The 15081-nt window shown below is 49.7% G+C and overlaps 1 protein-coding gene and 1 long non-coding RNA gene across 2 annotated transcripts in view; one reads left to right on the top strand and one right to left on the bottom strand.

Moving 5' to 3' along the window:
* The window catches only part of PTPRN2 (protein tyrosine phosphatase receptor type N2), a 587908-nt gene that overhangs the window by 261266 nt on the left and 311561 nt on the right, over window positions 1–15081 (top strand). The window lies entirely within an intron of this gene.
* Window positions 6011–10348, bottom strand: LOC145524059 (uncharacterized). Its single transcript, XR_014067112.1, has 2 exons — window positions 9483–10348; window positions 6011–6938 (listed from the first exon to the last, which is right to left on the bottom strand). It is a non-coding gene; the product is annotated as an uncharacterized LOC145524059 (long non-coding RNA).

Below are 15081 nucleotides of genomic sequence, written 5' to 3'. Positions count from 1 at the left end.
TCATTCCTGGGTCGGGAAGATTCCCTGGAGAAGGGATAGGCTACCCACTCCAGTATTCTGAGGATTCCCTTGTGGCTCAGCTGGTAAAGAATCCGTCTGCAATGTGGGAGATCTCGGTTCTATCCCCAGGTTGGGAAGATTCCCCTGGAGGAGGGAACGCCTACCCACTCCAGTGTTCTGGGCTGGAGAATTCCCTGGACTGTATAGTCCATGGGGTCGCAAAGAGTTAGACGCGACCAAATGGCTCCCACTCACTCGGCCCCGAGTCCTCACGCAGGGTCATCCTCGGCACTGGCTGAGCCCTCCTCCCGGCCGCTGATGTCTGTTCTCCCCTTGGGGCTGGGAGTGATTTAAACCCAGCCCCTGGGTAGCAGGAGCTGGAGACCCAGAGCTGGAGCCCTCTTTGCTTTGTGTTTTCTGGTTTCTGCAGAGATGCGGCATCTGGGGGCGGGTGAGGGCAGACACGGATGAAAGGGTCACGGGAGCTCCCGGCCCCGCGTCCCCGTCTGTTCTCCACGCTTCTCCTGGGAAGTGCTCCCTAGACTCATCGGCTCCATCACGCCTCTCCTGTCTCCTGTGCCACTCAGCCACTTTCTATCTAAGCAGAGACTGCTTTGGACATTTCACGGGCTGTTGGTTTATAAAACCTTGTAACTCAGATAAAGTGTTTTGAAAATTTTCTGATCTTAAGGATCTTATAGGGTGCTTTGGGGGTTAGTTAACTGTATAACAACTGTGTGCGTGGTGGTGCAGGACAGGAGTGTGAGGCGCGCTGTTGGGTCCAGTCTGTCCTCTCCCCAGAGTCTTCCTCCTCCACCACACCCCCTGCCCCGTCCCCTCACCCTCAGGTGCTCGGCGAACCTTTCAGTGAAAGAGATAAGTTGATCTCATAGATTCCGCGGAGGCTGCGCTGGCCTGCTGTGGGTTCTGGAGGGGGCAGGTGTCTTCCCAGGTCATGTGTCCAGCTTCAGGAACTCTTGGCGTCTTTAATTGCATCTTCCTTTCAGTTCAGTTCAGCTGCTCAGTTGTGTCCGACTCTTTGTGACCCCGTGGACTGCAGCACGCCAGGCTTCCCTGTCCTTTACCAACTCCCAGAGCTTGCTCAAACTCATGTCCATCACGTCGCTGATGTCACCCAACCATCTCCTTCTCTGTCACCCCCTTCTCCTCCTGCCTTCAATCTTTCCCAGCATCAGGGTCTTTCCAATGAGGTGGCCATCAGGTGGCCAAAGTATTGGAGCTTCAGCTTCAGCATCAGTCCTTCCAATGAACATTCAGGACTGATTTCCTTTAGACTTGCTTCTGTTGACTTGACTTTCCAGGAGGCTTCTAACAAGTGCTGTCTATACAGGAAGCCCCCAAACCGTGTGATGAGTAAGAGCGTTGCAAGATGGAAGCATTCATAAAGGAGCTAGTAGCAGCCTGTTAGTCACTCAGTCGCGTCCAACTCTCTGTGACCCCGTGGACTGTAGCCCCCCAGGCTCCTCTGTCCATGGGATTCTCCAGGCAAAAGTACTGGAGTGGGTCACCATTTCCTTCTCCAGGGGATCTTCCCGACCCAGGGATCGAATACTTGTCTCCTGTAGTGCGGGCATATTCTTTATTGCCTGAGCCACCTTCTCAAACACAAGCTCAGTCACTGGCAGGAAAGGGTGTCATTGGGAAGAGTCTCGTGACAGACTTAGGAAGGGCTGAGAGCTGACCTTACAAGAGCCAAATCCACAGAAGCTTGATTCCTTTTTCTGGACCTAAGTACTCAGGTCTCTGTCTGGCCAGATGGCCAGAGGTTTTCCCAGAGAATAAATATTGACTATTTGTACCTTTCAATTGTTTCTTTATATTAATGGTATTCAGAACTACTTCAGGAAAAACCAGTCAACAAATTTTAGGCAGATAATGTATTTTTATCCTTACTTTCCTCATCCCTTAATAATGAGTAGGTGCATTTCAATTTCCAGGTTCTCCTCGGACATTCCCGGCAGGCTCCCTGGGCCCCTGCAGGCGCCTCCCTGATACTTGCATTTCTTTACGTAGATTCAGGTTTCTCAGCTACTTCGCAGAGAGATGGGCTTCCCTGGTGGCTCAGATGGTAAAGTGTCTGCCTGCAGCGCGGAAGACCCGGGTTCAATCCCTGGGTCAGGAAGATCCCTTGGAAAAGGAAATGGCAACCCACTCCAGTATTCTTGCCTGGAGAATCCTATGGACAGAGGAGCCTGGTGGGCCACAGTCCACGGGGTTGCAGAGTCGGACACGCCTGAGTGACTTCACCTTACTTTCACTTTACTCTAAGTTTCTCACCTACATCGCGTCCCTTCTCTCTAAGGAGCTTCTTTCCACGTTTCTTTGGAGGTGGCTCAGCTGTCGGCGAGCTCGCTCCTTTCTCGTGCCTGAGTCTCCATTTCCCCCGTGATTCTGGTGGACGTGGCATTGCTCGGATGGTGTGGGTGCTTCCTCTGCTCACTCAATGCTTGATTCCGTTCTCTTCTTGCTCGCGTACTACAGGTCTCTCCTTGTCCCCCTGGTAGCTGCTTTTTTCTGTCTTGGATGTTGTGCAGTGTGAGCGTGACGGGCGACTTTGAGCGAGGGTGTCCTGCTTGGTGTCCCCTGAGCTCCCTGGGCTCGCGCACTCTGAACCTCTCCAGCTGTCCTGTCCTCCTCGGGGGTGCGCCTCTTGCAGCTGCCCCCCGCAGCTCCTGGGTCACTTCGTCTGTCTTTTTTCCTCTCTCTCTGCAGAGCGGCTTCAAGCTGTCTTCCCTCAGCCCCGTCCCGCCCAGGCGTTCGCCGTCTCTTCTACCGTGCCCCAGTTTCTGGCGTTTCTTTTTGGCTCTTCTTGAGCATCTGCATTTCTCTACTTTGTCCAGCGGTTGTTACGTGCTATCACTTTTTCCATTAGCGACCTTAGCAAATTGATGATAGGGATTTGAAATCTCTGACCTGGTTATCTCAGTCTCTGTTCTGAGTCTGGTTCTGATCTCACTTTGTCTTTTCAGAGCGTGATTTTTTGTTTCTGTTTCGTTTTGGTTGCCATTTAATATGCTGTGTAATTTATTTGTTGTTGTTGAAAGCGAGGTGTGCACGCGTGTGTGCATGCTAAGTCCCTTCCGTCATGACTGACTCTGTGCAACCCCACGGACTGTAGCCCACCCGGCTCCATGAGATTCTCTAGGCAAGAATACTGGAGCGGGTTGCCATGCCCTCCTTCAGGGGATCTTTTAGACCCAGGGATCGAACCTGTGTCTCTTATGTCTCCTGCATGGCAGCCAGGTTCTTCACCACTAGAGCCAGCTGGGAAGCCCTGGAAGCCGCACGATGGGGCAAAGTGGACCAGGATAAATAAGCCTTCAGCGGGAGGACTTTCACGCCTCTGTGTGCATCAGGCAGAGTTTACCATCAATGCAGCCATGGGCGGCAGAGGCTAATAGTTTCCTAGTGTCTTTGTTTTGTCTCCTCTGTTTTCTGTGGGTTTCTCTAGGGGATGCTTCTTAAATGGAGTCTGAGATGCACACTTCCTTACCTGTAATTCCCTGTGATGTGGGCGGGGGACCCAGGCCCTGGTCTGAGGTTGGGTCTCAGTCTTCGGTGAGCCTGGGCTGTGCGCCTCACGCACTCTGCTCAGCGTTTCTGTCCCTGAAGTGAGGAACGAAGGCTGGAGGGGCTGGAATTGGGACCACGTAGGCATACTTGCTGTCTTACACATGGTGCACACGCACTATCTGCAGCGTACTGTATATCATATGATGTGTGCATTACAAATGCTACACACGTTTTACACAAACACATGCAGCTTACCCTTGAACAGTGTGGGAACCATGGTGCCAGCGCTCTGACAGGCGAAGCTCTGCAGGTGACTCTATAGTTAGTCCATCATTATCTGCGGTTCCACTTCTATGACTGAGCCAACCGCAGTCCTGTGGTATTTGCTACCAAAAACCCATGCAGTTCAAGCCTGTGTTGTTCAAGGGTCAGCTGTATTTTATTTAAAAAAATGTAAATATAATGACTTACATACAAATGTAATATATTTTTCAGTTCAGTTCAGTCATTCAGTCGTGTCCGACTCTTTGTGACCCCATGGACTGCAGCACATCAGGCCTCCCTATCCGTCACCAACTCCCAGAGTCCACCCAAACCCATGTCCATTGAGTTGGTGATGCCATCCAACCATCTCATCCTCTGGCATCCCCTTCTCCTCCTGCCCTCAATCTTTCCCAGAATCAGGGTCTTTTCCAATGAGTCAGCTCTTCGCATCAGGTGGCCAAAGTATTAGAGTTTCAGCTTCAACATCAGTCCTTCCAATGAACACCCAGGACTGATCTCCTCTAGGATGGACTGGTTGGATTCCCTTGCAGTCCAAGGGACTCTCAAGAGTCTGCTCCAACACCACAGTTCAAAAGAATCAATTCTTCGGCGCTCAGCTTTCTTTATAGTCCAACCCTCACATCCATACATGACTACTGGAAAAACCATAGCCTTGACTAGACGGACCTTTGTTGACAAAGTAATGTCTCTGCTTTTTAATATGCTGTCTAGGTTGGTCATAACTTGCCCTCCAAGGAGTAAGCCTCTTTTAATTTTATGGCTGCAATCACCATCTATAGTGATTTTGGAGCCCCCCCAAATAAAGTCTGACACTGTTTCCACTGTTTGCCCATCTATTTGCCATGAAGTGATGGGACCAGATGCCATGATCTTAGTTTTCTGAATGTTGAGCTTTAAGCCAACTTTTCCACTCTCCTCTTTCACTTTCAAGAGGCTCTTTAGTTCTTCTTCACTTTCTGCCCTAAGGGTGCTGTCATCTGCATATCTGAGGTTATTGATATTTCTCCCAGCAATCTTGCTTCCAGCTTGTGCTTCCTCCAGCCCAGCGTTTCTCATGATGTACTCTGCATATAAGTTAAATAAGCAGGGTGACAATATACAGCCTTGAAGTACTCCTTTTCCTATTTGGACCCATCTGTTGTTCCATGTCCAGTTCTAACTGTTGCTTCCTGACCTGCATACAGGTTTCTCAAGAGGCAGGTCAGGTGGTCTGGTATTCCCATCTCTTTCAGAATTTTCCACAGTTTATTGTAATCCACACAGTCAAAGGCTTTGGCATAGTCAATAAAGCAGAGGTAGATGTTTTTCTGGAACTCTCTTGCTTTTTCCTGGATCCAGCAGATGTTGGCAATTTGATCTCTGGTTCCTCTGCCTTTTCTAAAACTAGCTTGAACATCTGAAAGTTCACGGTTCACGTATTGCTGAAGCCTGGCTTGGAGAATTTTGAGCATTACTTTACTAGTGTGTGCTGCTGCTGCTGCTGCTTCTGCTGCTAAGTCGCTTCAGTCGTGTCCGACTCTTTGTGACCCCATGGACTGCAGCATGCCAGGCCTCCCTGTCCATCACCAACTCCCAGAGTTTGCTCAAACTCATGTCCATCGAGTCGGTGATGCCATCCAACCATCTCATCCTCTGTCGTCCCCTTCTTCTTCCACCTTCAATCTTTCCCAGCATCGGGGTCTTTTCCAGTGAGTCAGCTCTTTGCATCAGGTGGCCAAAGTACTTGAGCTTCAACTTCAGCATCAGTCCTTCCAATGAGTATTCAAGATTGATTTCCTTTAGGGTCAACTGGTTTGATCTTGTAATTTTTCTTACTTTAAGTCTTGTAAGACCCTTTGTTAAATAAAAGGACTCTACTCACCCATCACTTTTTCAGTGTTTCGTTTTGCAAAGGAATGAGGTTTGCTGAATGATTTTTAGCTGAAAACCTTTATTTAAGTAAGGAAGTTGTATTCCTAGTTTCTTAAAATTTTTTAAATTTTGAATGGATGAAATGCTTATTCTTGATCTCTAAAATATTATTGGATCTTTCCTCTCTTTATCTCTTAGTGAAACAAATGACATTGAGAGACTTCCTGCTGTAGAAGCATTTTTGCAATTCTTGGTTAGACGCATTGGTTATGAAATTTTGTTGGATTCACTTGGATTCACTTTTTTGAGAAGTGAGATTCACTTATTTTTCTTTCTCATGTTTTTGTTGTCCAGTTTTACTATCCAGGTGTCTCCCAACTGTGGGAAAACCCGAGCAAGACAGGGAACAGATGGTGCTGGGGTGCCGGGCCCCCCAGGAGCCAGTTCTGATGCAGCCGTTCAGTGTTGTGACAGCAGTCAGGTTCTAGTCGCAGTTCAGCTTTGGAACTTTGTATTTTTTCCTGAAAATGATTCATTCCCTTTATGTTTTCCAATGATGTTTATTTTGCATTATTTACAATGTCCTCTTGTGATCTTGTGAATTTCTCCTGTGTCTGCTGCCACACCTTTCTTTGTTCCTGATGGTGCTTATTTTTGCTTTCTCTTCTCTCCTGGTAATTTTGATTGAATATCTTCTGAGTTTGCTAGACGTTTCAGTCAACCAGCTTCTGGGTTTTTGTCAGTGTTCTCGATTGTTTACCTTTTCGTTAATTTCTACTGTTGGAGTCTCTTTCAGATGATGACATTGTCTCAGTTTTATGGTGTTAATTGTCCTGTTTGCCTTTTCTTTTGAATTTTTCTGACATCTCCTCTTTATGGTTCATGTTCTATGTGGCTTATAATTTTCACTGTATACTTACCTTCGATGGTTCCCTTCTTCTTGGGAGAATCACTTGGGAGACCCCAAACCCGTCACTGTTGGAAATGTTCCTCCAAGTGGTTTTAAGGAGAGTGATTCCAGCTGGAGTGTTAAGTCCACGAGAGTCCTACTGTGTTAGGACGTGACAGCCTGTGTGGTGCACACACTGGGGCTCTTTCCTGCCAGAGAGATTCCTCTTTCCAGAGCCTGAAGACAAGGTGCCCCCAGTCTGGCAAGGGCGGGTGTCGCTGCTGCCTGAAGACAGCTCCGCCCACACGTGCCAGCCCCCTTCTCTGCGCAGTTTCTGTCGTTTCTGTCGTGCTCTTTGGTGGCTCCTGACCTTGCTTCCCTTTAAAAAAAAAAAACAAACGTGAATAGTAACAGCCATTACTGTGCGACGCAAGCACCTTTTGAAGGTGCGAGGACACTGTTCCTACAAATAGCCTCTGCCTCCCCCCAGTTATTTTATCTGAAGTCGGAAGAAGCATTAATTTCCCAATTCCTGAATGTGCACTGCTAGTCTAAATATAAAGCAACTTTTTCACACTCGCATTTGTGAACAATGTTTTATCTCAAAGCAGTGGTATTTCATGCAAACACACTGCTTATAGGTGAATATCTTATTATAATTAAGGACATTTCTGTGGCCTTACTGTCTGCTGTTGTACCCTTGTCAAGACCCATCTTTCCTTGAAAACAAAATATTAATAGACCTCAGATGTCAGACATGGGAACCTCTGAGTGCGGAAATGCAAGAAAACTCAGAAAGGTGTGATATAAGATTTATTGTGCTGGCGTTGGTGTTTGTATCATTGCAGGATCAAGGCAGCTGTCAGATCACAGAGTCTTCCAGAACAGATGTTTGGCTTTGCTTCTGAATTTTAGCAAAGCCAGACAAGGGAAATATTAAAGAAAGCAGCGGTTCAGTAAGCAAGCCGTGTTGTTTTCCATTCTCCACCCACGGCTGGCTGATTAAATGCATTACCTCGGATCTTGGGCGTATATTGCGAAATACTCAATGGCATTATTTAATGTAATTCTGCTTCCAACTTGGAATTTTCCAGGCAAGAACACTGGAGTGGGTTACCATTTCCTTCTTCAGGGGATCTTCCTGAGCCTACCCAGGGATTGAACTTGGGTCTCCTGCATTTCAGGTGGTCTTTTGCATTGCGGCCCAATTCTTTACCAACTGAGCCACAGGAAATCCCTGACAACCACAGGGTGGAAAGTAAAGCGAGACCCTGGAAGGGAGCAGCTGAGGGCCATGAGGAGGCCCCGGGTGTGGGTGGGGTGGTGGGGCGCCGCGTTGCTCCTCCGCCTCTGTGTCTTTGGTTGCATTTGGAACTGGTTCCCGGAGGATGGTTTAGGCGCAGCATGTCCTCCCAGTTTTGTCAAGTGTCTGACTGCTGGTCTGGGGTTGTGCCGGGCGGGCCCAGGCGCCCAGCGCTCCCTGCACATGTGGTCGGAGCTCCAGGCCGGCCGGGCTGTGCAGGAAGCGGGTGTCGGTGGCTCACACAGGCCGTGTGCTTGGTCCCTTCCTCTTCTAGGGCCGACCGAGCTTTGTCCCATTATATTCCATGTTATAAAGGGCACAGCTCAGGGAAACGCAGATGGAGGGGTGGGGGCAGGGGCGGGGACGGGGCTCCAGCCCCCACGGCCCACCGGCCCACCAGCTCGGAGGCTTGCCCAGCCCTGTGGTTGGGGGTGTCGTGGACTCCTGTGCAGGGTCTGTGACTGGGTGCGTGACGACCAGACCCCTGCTATTGGTGCTGAGCTCAGTGTCCACCCTCTCCCCCGACCCCCGGAGGTGGCGGCTGCAGCTGAGAGTTCAGGCTTCCGATCAAGGTTTGCTCTCTCTGCTGACCGGCCTGTCCTGAAGCCCCCAGGGGCCCCAAGAGCCGCCACGTTAGAGCAGAAGTGCCCTGTCATCCTTGTCCCTCAGGAAATGTGGGGGCGTTAGGCACTTGTGTCTGGAAATGGGGGCATGGGCCAATATCCTCCCCTGAGGCAGCTTCAGGCTTCAGAAGGGCTGGTGCTAAGATGCACGCAAGGCTGCTTCCCCTGAGGTCGGAGCGGTGCTGGGGGAGGAAGGTCACAGGACCGCCTCTCTGCTGAGGGAGGCATCAAGCAGACAGGATGGGGGCCAGGGACTTGCCCTCCTAGAGGCAGAGGGAGGGCTGTGGGCAGGACAGACAGACAGACAGACGTGTCGGCAGTCTGGCCTTTCCACCCAGTTGCTGGGGCACTTTGCTGCCAGGGAATGACTGGTCTGAGCCCACAGCGGGATGTTCTGACCGGGTGTTAAGACAGCTGCTTTCGCGGGCTTGACGGATCTTCGACCAGGTGGTCCTTGTGCCGCCCTCCCCCGCGTCGGGGTCCTTTCTCCTGCTCGGGAAGGGGGTCTGGCTCCCTCCGTGCTGTTGTGTGCTGCTCCCCTTCCCTGGATCGCGATTCCTTCCCGAGGGTGCTGGTTTAGTCCCCGTTCCCCGCTACCCACCCACCCCTCGAAGGTGGTGACCCTGGGGCAGGACGCACGGGTCTGGGGGGAGAACAGCCCGTGGGTCACTGTTTCAAAAAAAAATGCAGGCCTTCTTCCTGAGCTTGCAGTTCCAAACTGTTTTTTCTTCCAAAACTTTAGTTGAAGCCGACCCCAATTCCTTTTAAAGTTCACATGAAAACTTCGCCACCACCCTGGGAAAAGGATGTGGAACTGAAATCACTGCCTGGGACCAGTGTTTAAACACAGAACAGAGGCTGAAGGCAGCACACCAGAGTTAGAAGCCTGTCCGCCGAGACATGCAGTGTTGAGCGTGTTGGTTTCAAACCTCCAAAGACCCAACACTGTACCACTGGGGGCAGGATCTGTGTTCCGTGTTCAATTATCGACATTTACCTTCCTGTGTGTTTTCCATGAAGATTTCCTAATGTCCTCTTTCTTAACATGTAGTTGTTTTGGGCCACATCACTGAGTGAGTTTCTCGCCATCTTGTCCTGAGTTAGGAAAGGTGTCTGTCGGTCATCACTGTGATTCTTTTTCTCTGCCTTTACTTGGTTTCATTCGAGGCTTGTGAACTCGGTTTCCTATGATTACTGTGGCTTGAATCTCATCCAACTTCTTCCTAATACCTACTGTGTCTTAACAAGTAAATACAAGCATTTAAAGCCTGAGAAGCCAAAAAGGATGTCGGCGAATTGGAGGGAATTCAGAGCAAAGCGCAGAAATGGTTAAGAGGTTGGAAGGTCGACTTGTGAGGAAGCTGTAAAAGAGTTGAGTGTGTCTGCCTTGGCAAAGCCACGGCCACGACAGCAGAAATGCCACAGGGAGTGTTGAGGGTGACGACGCAGAGAGAGACGACTGTTTGGGGCTGCAGGCGGCATTTGACCGAGAGAGGCGGGGTGCGTGGAGGGAAGTCTTCTGCGAAGGCGGGCCCGGCGGAGGGGAGTGGGGGCTGGGGTGAGCCCGGAGCCGGTGGGAAGTGAAGTCAGGTCGGGGGTGATGGCCTCACTGAGTGTGCCCACCCGCCCCGGCTCCTCGGGGCAGAGGGACCCTGTGCCTGCGCCTCCTGCAGAGCACACTCCTCGGCACCCCCGAGCTTGGCTTCTCCTCCTCTGCCCTCGTTCCGTGTGAGGATCATTTTTGCCCTGGTCGTGGGACCCCTGGCGAGGCGAGGCTGGTGCCCTCGGCACGCCACGCTGACGACCGCACGCCACGCTGACGACCGCACGCCTCGCTGACGACCGCACGCCACGCTGACGACCGCGCGCCACGCTGACGTCGGCACGCCTCGCTGTCGACCGCGCGCCACGCTGACGTCGGCACGCCTCGCTGTCGACCGCACGCCACGCTGGCATCCCCTCCGGGAGGACCCTGGGCCAGACCGTCAGCTGCCGACCCAGTACCGCGGGCGAAGACGCCCCCCGACCCAGTCTTGGCGAGCTCTCGGCAGGTCAGAGCCCCCCAGGGGCCGCTGGATGCAGATGGAGCCCCAGGGCCCCCGCCGCCTCCCGCGTCCCTTCCCAGGCTCCCGGCAGCCCCACGTGCTAAGTCGCTCCTCCAGGCTTAGACCCTGGGGGTCTCCTGCCTGGAATCCACCCCCGAGGGAGCCCCTGCTGGTGTCGGAAGCTCAGTGTGGGCAGGGCAGGAAGGCCTCCCAAGACCCCGGGGCACGTCAGAGGTGGCCGCCGTGGGCCCCTCGCTCCGTGGCGTTGCCCCCAAGGAGGAGTGAGAATGTGGGCACAGGGTTGCACCTGCCTTAGTAGTAACAGCAGGATGTCACGGGCAGGAGAGGGCGGCGCTGGGCTCTCAGGGACACCACTTGGTCCACACAGCACCGAGCAGGCGTGGAGCCAGCCTGGGCCCTCTGGGAGCAGGGCTGTGACACAGAAGTCCCTGGTCAGCACAGCGCTAGAATTCCTAGCGACCCTGGGCCATGGCCTGGACGTGAGGGTCAGGGTCTGGCCTGCAGGGGATGGTCTGGGGAGGCCGAAGGGACAGTGGGAGCAGCGGAGGTCCTGCACCGGACCGGCCTGACTCCCAGGGGCTCGTCCGTGGTCAGCCTCAGCTGACCCAGCCGGCGAAGGTGTTTAATGGGACTGTGGGCAGAGCCAATGAGACCCTCTTCCCAGCAAATGTGTGTCACGCACTCCCCAGGTGGTCCGCAGAATCGAGCATTCTGCATGCGCAGCTCTTAGGCGACTCGAGTTTCTCTGCTAATGTTACGTAAGCTCCCCATCTCATCCTTGGAATTCTTTAGAGAAAAGAGACCAAGGAAGGAAAGAAGCATCATAAACACAATCACTCTGCTAGTAGGTCCTGCAGGCCCACTGCTCTCTGGCATCCTGCCCTTCAGCTGGGCCCGTCCACCAGGACCCTCCCACCTCCGGTGTATCTTCACCCATCTTCCTGTGCCCACTCCCAGGGGAGCAGGGCTTCAAACACTCACCGTCTCCCCGCTCCCCTTAACGTCTATCCAGTCCCTATGCTGTTTATTTACAGTGCTTGTTAATTTATAAATATTTGTGCACAGAGAATACTCGACACAAAATAAGCGTTGTTACGATCACAGACACAGTCCTGGAATCAGGAAGGCGTCCCCTGAGTCTGAGATGCAAGTGGCCTCTTATCTGCAGGTCAGGATGACCTTTGCCCTTGAACCATTAGGTGGGTGGACACTGGCCCGAGGCCCTCTCAGTGTTTCTCCCCGCAGCTCAGAAGGATCCAGAACCACTTCCATCATCCTGTGTTACAGGTGATCACACTCAGGTTGTAACATGTTGTACTTCCTAATTTTAGTGAAGTAATTTTACCGGATTTATACATTTCTTGTATTCTTTAAAACATTTTTAAAAATTTTTATATAAATTTATGAATTGAGGTATTATTGACGTACAGTGTTTCAGATGTACAATATAGTGTTTCATAATTTTTAAAGATTACACTCCATTTATAGTTATTATCAAATATAGGCTATATTCCCTGTCCTATATGATATATCTTCATAGCTTATTTATTTTATACATAGGTTGTGCTTCTTATTTCCTACTCCTGTCTGGTCCCTCCTCCTTCCCACCCCCACTGTTACCCGCTAGTTTGTTCTCTATGTCTGTGAGTCTGCTTCTGCCTTGTGATAATCAGTTCAGTTCAGTTGCTCAGTCACGTCTGACTCTTTGTGACCCATGGACTGCAGCAAGCCAGGCCTCCCTGTCCATCACCAACTCCTGGAGCTTACTCAAACTCATGTCCCTCGAGGGGTGATGCCTTCCAACCATCTCATCCTCTGTCGTCCCCTTCTCCTCCCACCTTCAGTCTTTCCCAGCATCACGGTCATTTCCAGTGAGTCAGTTCTTTGCATCAGGTGGCCAAAGTATTGCAGCTGCAGCTTCAGCATCAGTCCTTCAATGAATATTCAGGACTGATTTCCTTTCAGATGGACTGGTTGGATCTCCTTGCAGTCCAAGGGACTCTCAAGAGTCTTCTCCAACACCACAGTTCAAAAGCATCAGTTCTTCGGTGCTCAGCTTTCTTTACAGTCCAGCTCTCACATCCATACAGAACTATTGGAAAAACTGTAGCCCTGACTAGATAGACATTGGTGGGTAAAGTAATGTCTTTGCTTTTTAATATGCTGTCTAGGTTGGTCATAGCTTTTCTTCCAAGGAGCAAGCATCTTATAATTTCATGGCTGCAGTCACCATCTGCAGTGATTTTGGAGCCCAAGAAAATAAAATCTCTCACTGTTTCCACTGTTTCCCCATCTGTTTGCCATGAAGTGCTGGGACTGGATGCCATGATCTTAGTTTTTTGAATGGTGAGTTTTAAGCCAACTTTTTCATCTCCTGTTTTCACTTTCATCAGGAGGCTCTTTAGTTCTTCACTTTCTGACATAAGGGTGGTGTCATCTGCATATCTGAGGTTATTGATATTTCTCCCAGCAATCTTGATTTCCAGCTTGTGTGTCCTCCATCCTGGCGTTTCACGTGATACACTCTGCATATAAGTTAAATAAGCAGGGTAACAATATACAGCCTTGACTTAGCCCTTTTCACAAGTTGGAATCCATCTATTGTTCCATGTTGGGTTCTAACTGTTGCTTCTTGACCTGCATACAGATTTCTCAAGAGGCAGGTCAGGTGGTCTGGTATTACCATCTCTTTCAGAATTTTACACAGTGTATTGTGATCCACACAGTCAAAGGCTTTGGCATAGTCAATAAAGCAGAACTAGCTGCTTTTCTTGAACTCTCTTGCTTTTTCTATCCAGTGGATGTTGGCAATTTGATCTCTGGTTCCTCTGCCTTTTCTGAATCCAGCTTGAACATTTGGAAATTCACAGTTCATGCAATGTTGAAGCCTGGCTTGGAGAATTTTGAACATTACTTGGCTAGCGTGTGAGTGCAATTGTGTGGTAGTTTGAGCATTCTTTGGCATTGCCTTTCTTTGGGATTAGAATGAAAACTGACCTTTTCCAGTCCTGTGGCCACTGCTGAGTTTTCCAAATTTGCTGGCATATTGAGTGCAGCACTTAAAGAGCATCATCTTGTAGGAACTGAAATAACTCGGCTGGAATTCCATCACCTCCACTAGCTTTGTTCATAGTGATGCTTCCTAAGGCTCACTTGACTTAGGACTCCAGAATGTCTGGCTCTAGGTGAGTGATCACAGCATTGTGGTTATCTGGGTCATTAAGGTCTTTTTTGTACAGTTCTTCTGTGTATTCTTGCCACCTCTTCTTAATATCTTCTGCTTCTGTTAGGTCCATACCATTTCTGTTCTTTGTTGTGCCCATGTTTGCATGAAATATTCCCCTTGGTACCTCTAATTTCCTTGAAGAGATCTCTAGTCTTTCCCATTCTATTGTTTTCCTCTATTTCTTTGCATTGGTCACTGAGGAAGTCCTTCTCTCTCCTTGGTGTTCTTTGGAACTCTGCATTCAGATAAGTATATCTTTCCTTTTCTCCTTTGCCTTTCATTTCTCTTCTTTTCTCAGCTATTTGTAAGGCCTCCTGAGACAAGCATTTGCCTTTTTGCATTTCTTTTTCTTGGGGATGTTCTTGATCACTGCCTCCTGTACAGTGTCATGAACCTTCGTCCATACTTCTTCAGGCACTATCTATCAGATCTAATCCCTTGAATCTATTTGTTACTTCCACTGTGTAATTGTAAGGGATTTGATTTAGGTCATACCTGAATGGTCTAGTGGTTTTCCCTACTTTCTTCAATATAAGTCTGAAGTTTGCAATAAGGAGTTCATGATCTGAGCCACAGTCAGTTCCTGGTCTTGTTTTTGCTGACTGTATAGAGCTTCTCCATCTTTGGCTGCAAAGAATATAATCAGTCTGATGTCGGTATTGACAATCTGGTGATATCCATGTGTAGAGTCTTCTCTTGTGTTGTTGGAAGAGGGTGTTTGCTATGACCAGTGCGTTCTCTTTGCAAAACTCTGTTAGCCTTTGCCCTGGTTCCTTTTGTACTCCAAGGCCAAACTTTACTCCAGGTATCTCTTGAATTTCTACTTTTGCGTTCCAATCCCCTCTGATGAAAAGGACATCTTTTTGGGTGTTAGTTCTAGAAGATCTTGTAGATCATCATAGAACCATTCAACTTCAGCTTCTTTGACATTACTGGTCGGGGCATAGACTTGGATTACTGTAATATTGAATGGTTTGCCTTGGAGATGAACAGAGATCATTCTGTCATTTTTGAGATTGCCTCCAAGTCCTGCATTTTGGACTCTTTGTTGACTGTGAGGGCCACTCCATTTCTTCTAAGGGATTCTGGCCCACAGTAGTAGATACAATGGTCATCTGAATTAAATTTGCCCATTTCAGTCTATTTTAGTTCACTGATTCCTAAAATGTCAATGTTCACTCTTTTCATCTCCTGTTTGACCACTTCCAATTTGCCTTGTTTCGTGGACCTAACATCCCAGGTTCCTATGCAATATTGTTCTTTACAGCATCAGACATTACTTCCATCACCAGTCACATCCACAG

The sequence above is a fragment of the Giraffa tippelskirchi genome, chromosome 10, assembly GCF_054371585.1.
Source record: "Giraffa tippelskirchi isolate mGirTip1 chromosome 10, T2T-mGirTip1v1.2.pri, whole genome shotgun sequence".
Classification (NCBI taxonomy): domain Eukaryota; kingdom Metazoa; phylum Chordata; class Mammalia; order Artiodactyla; family Giraffidae; genus Giraffa; species Giraffa tippelskirchi.
This window is presented reverse-complemented; position numbering and strand designations above follow the sequence as displayed.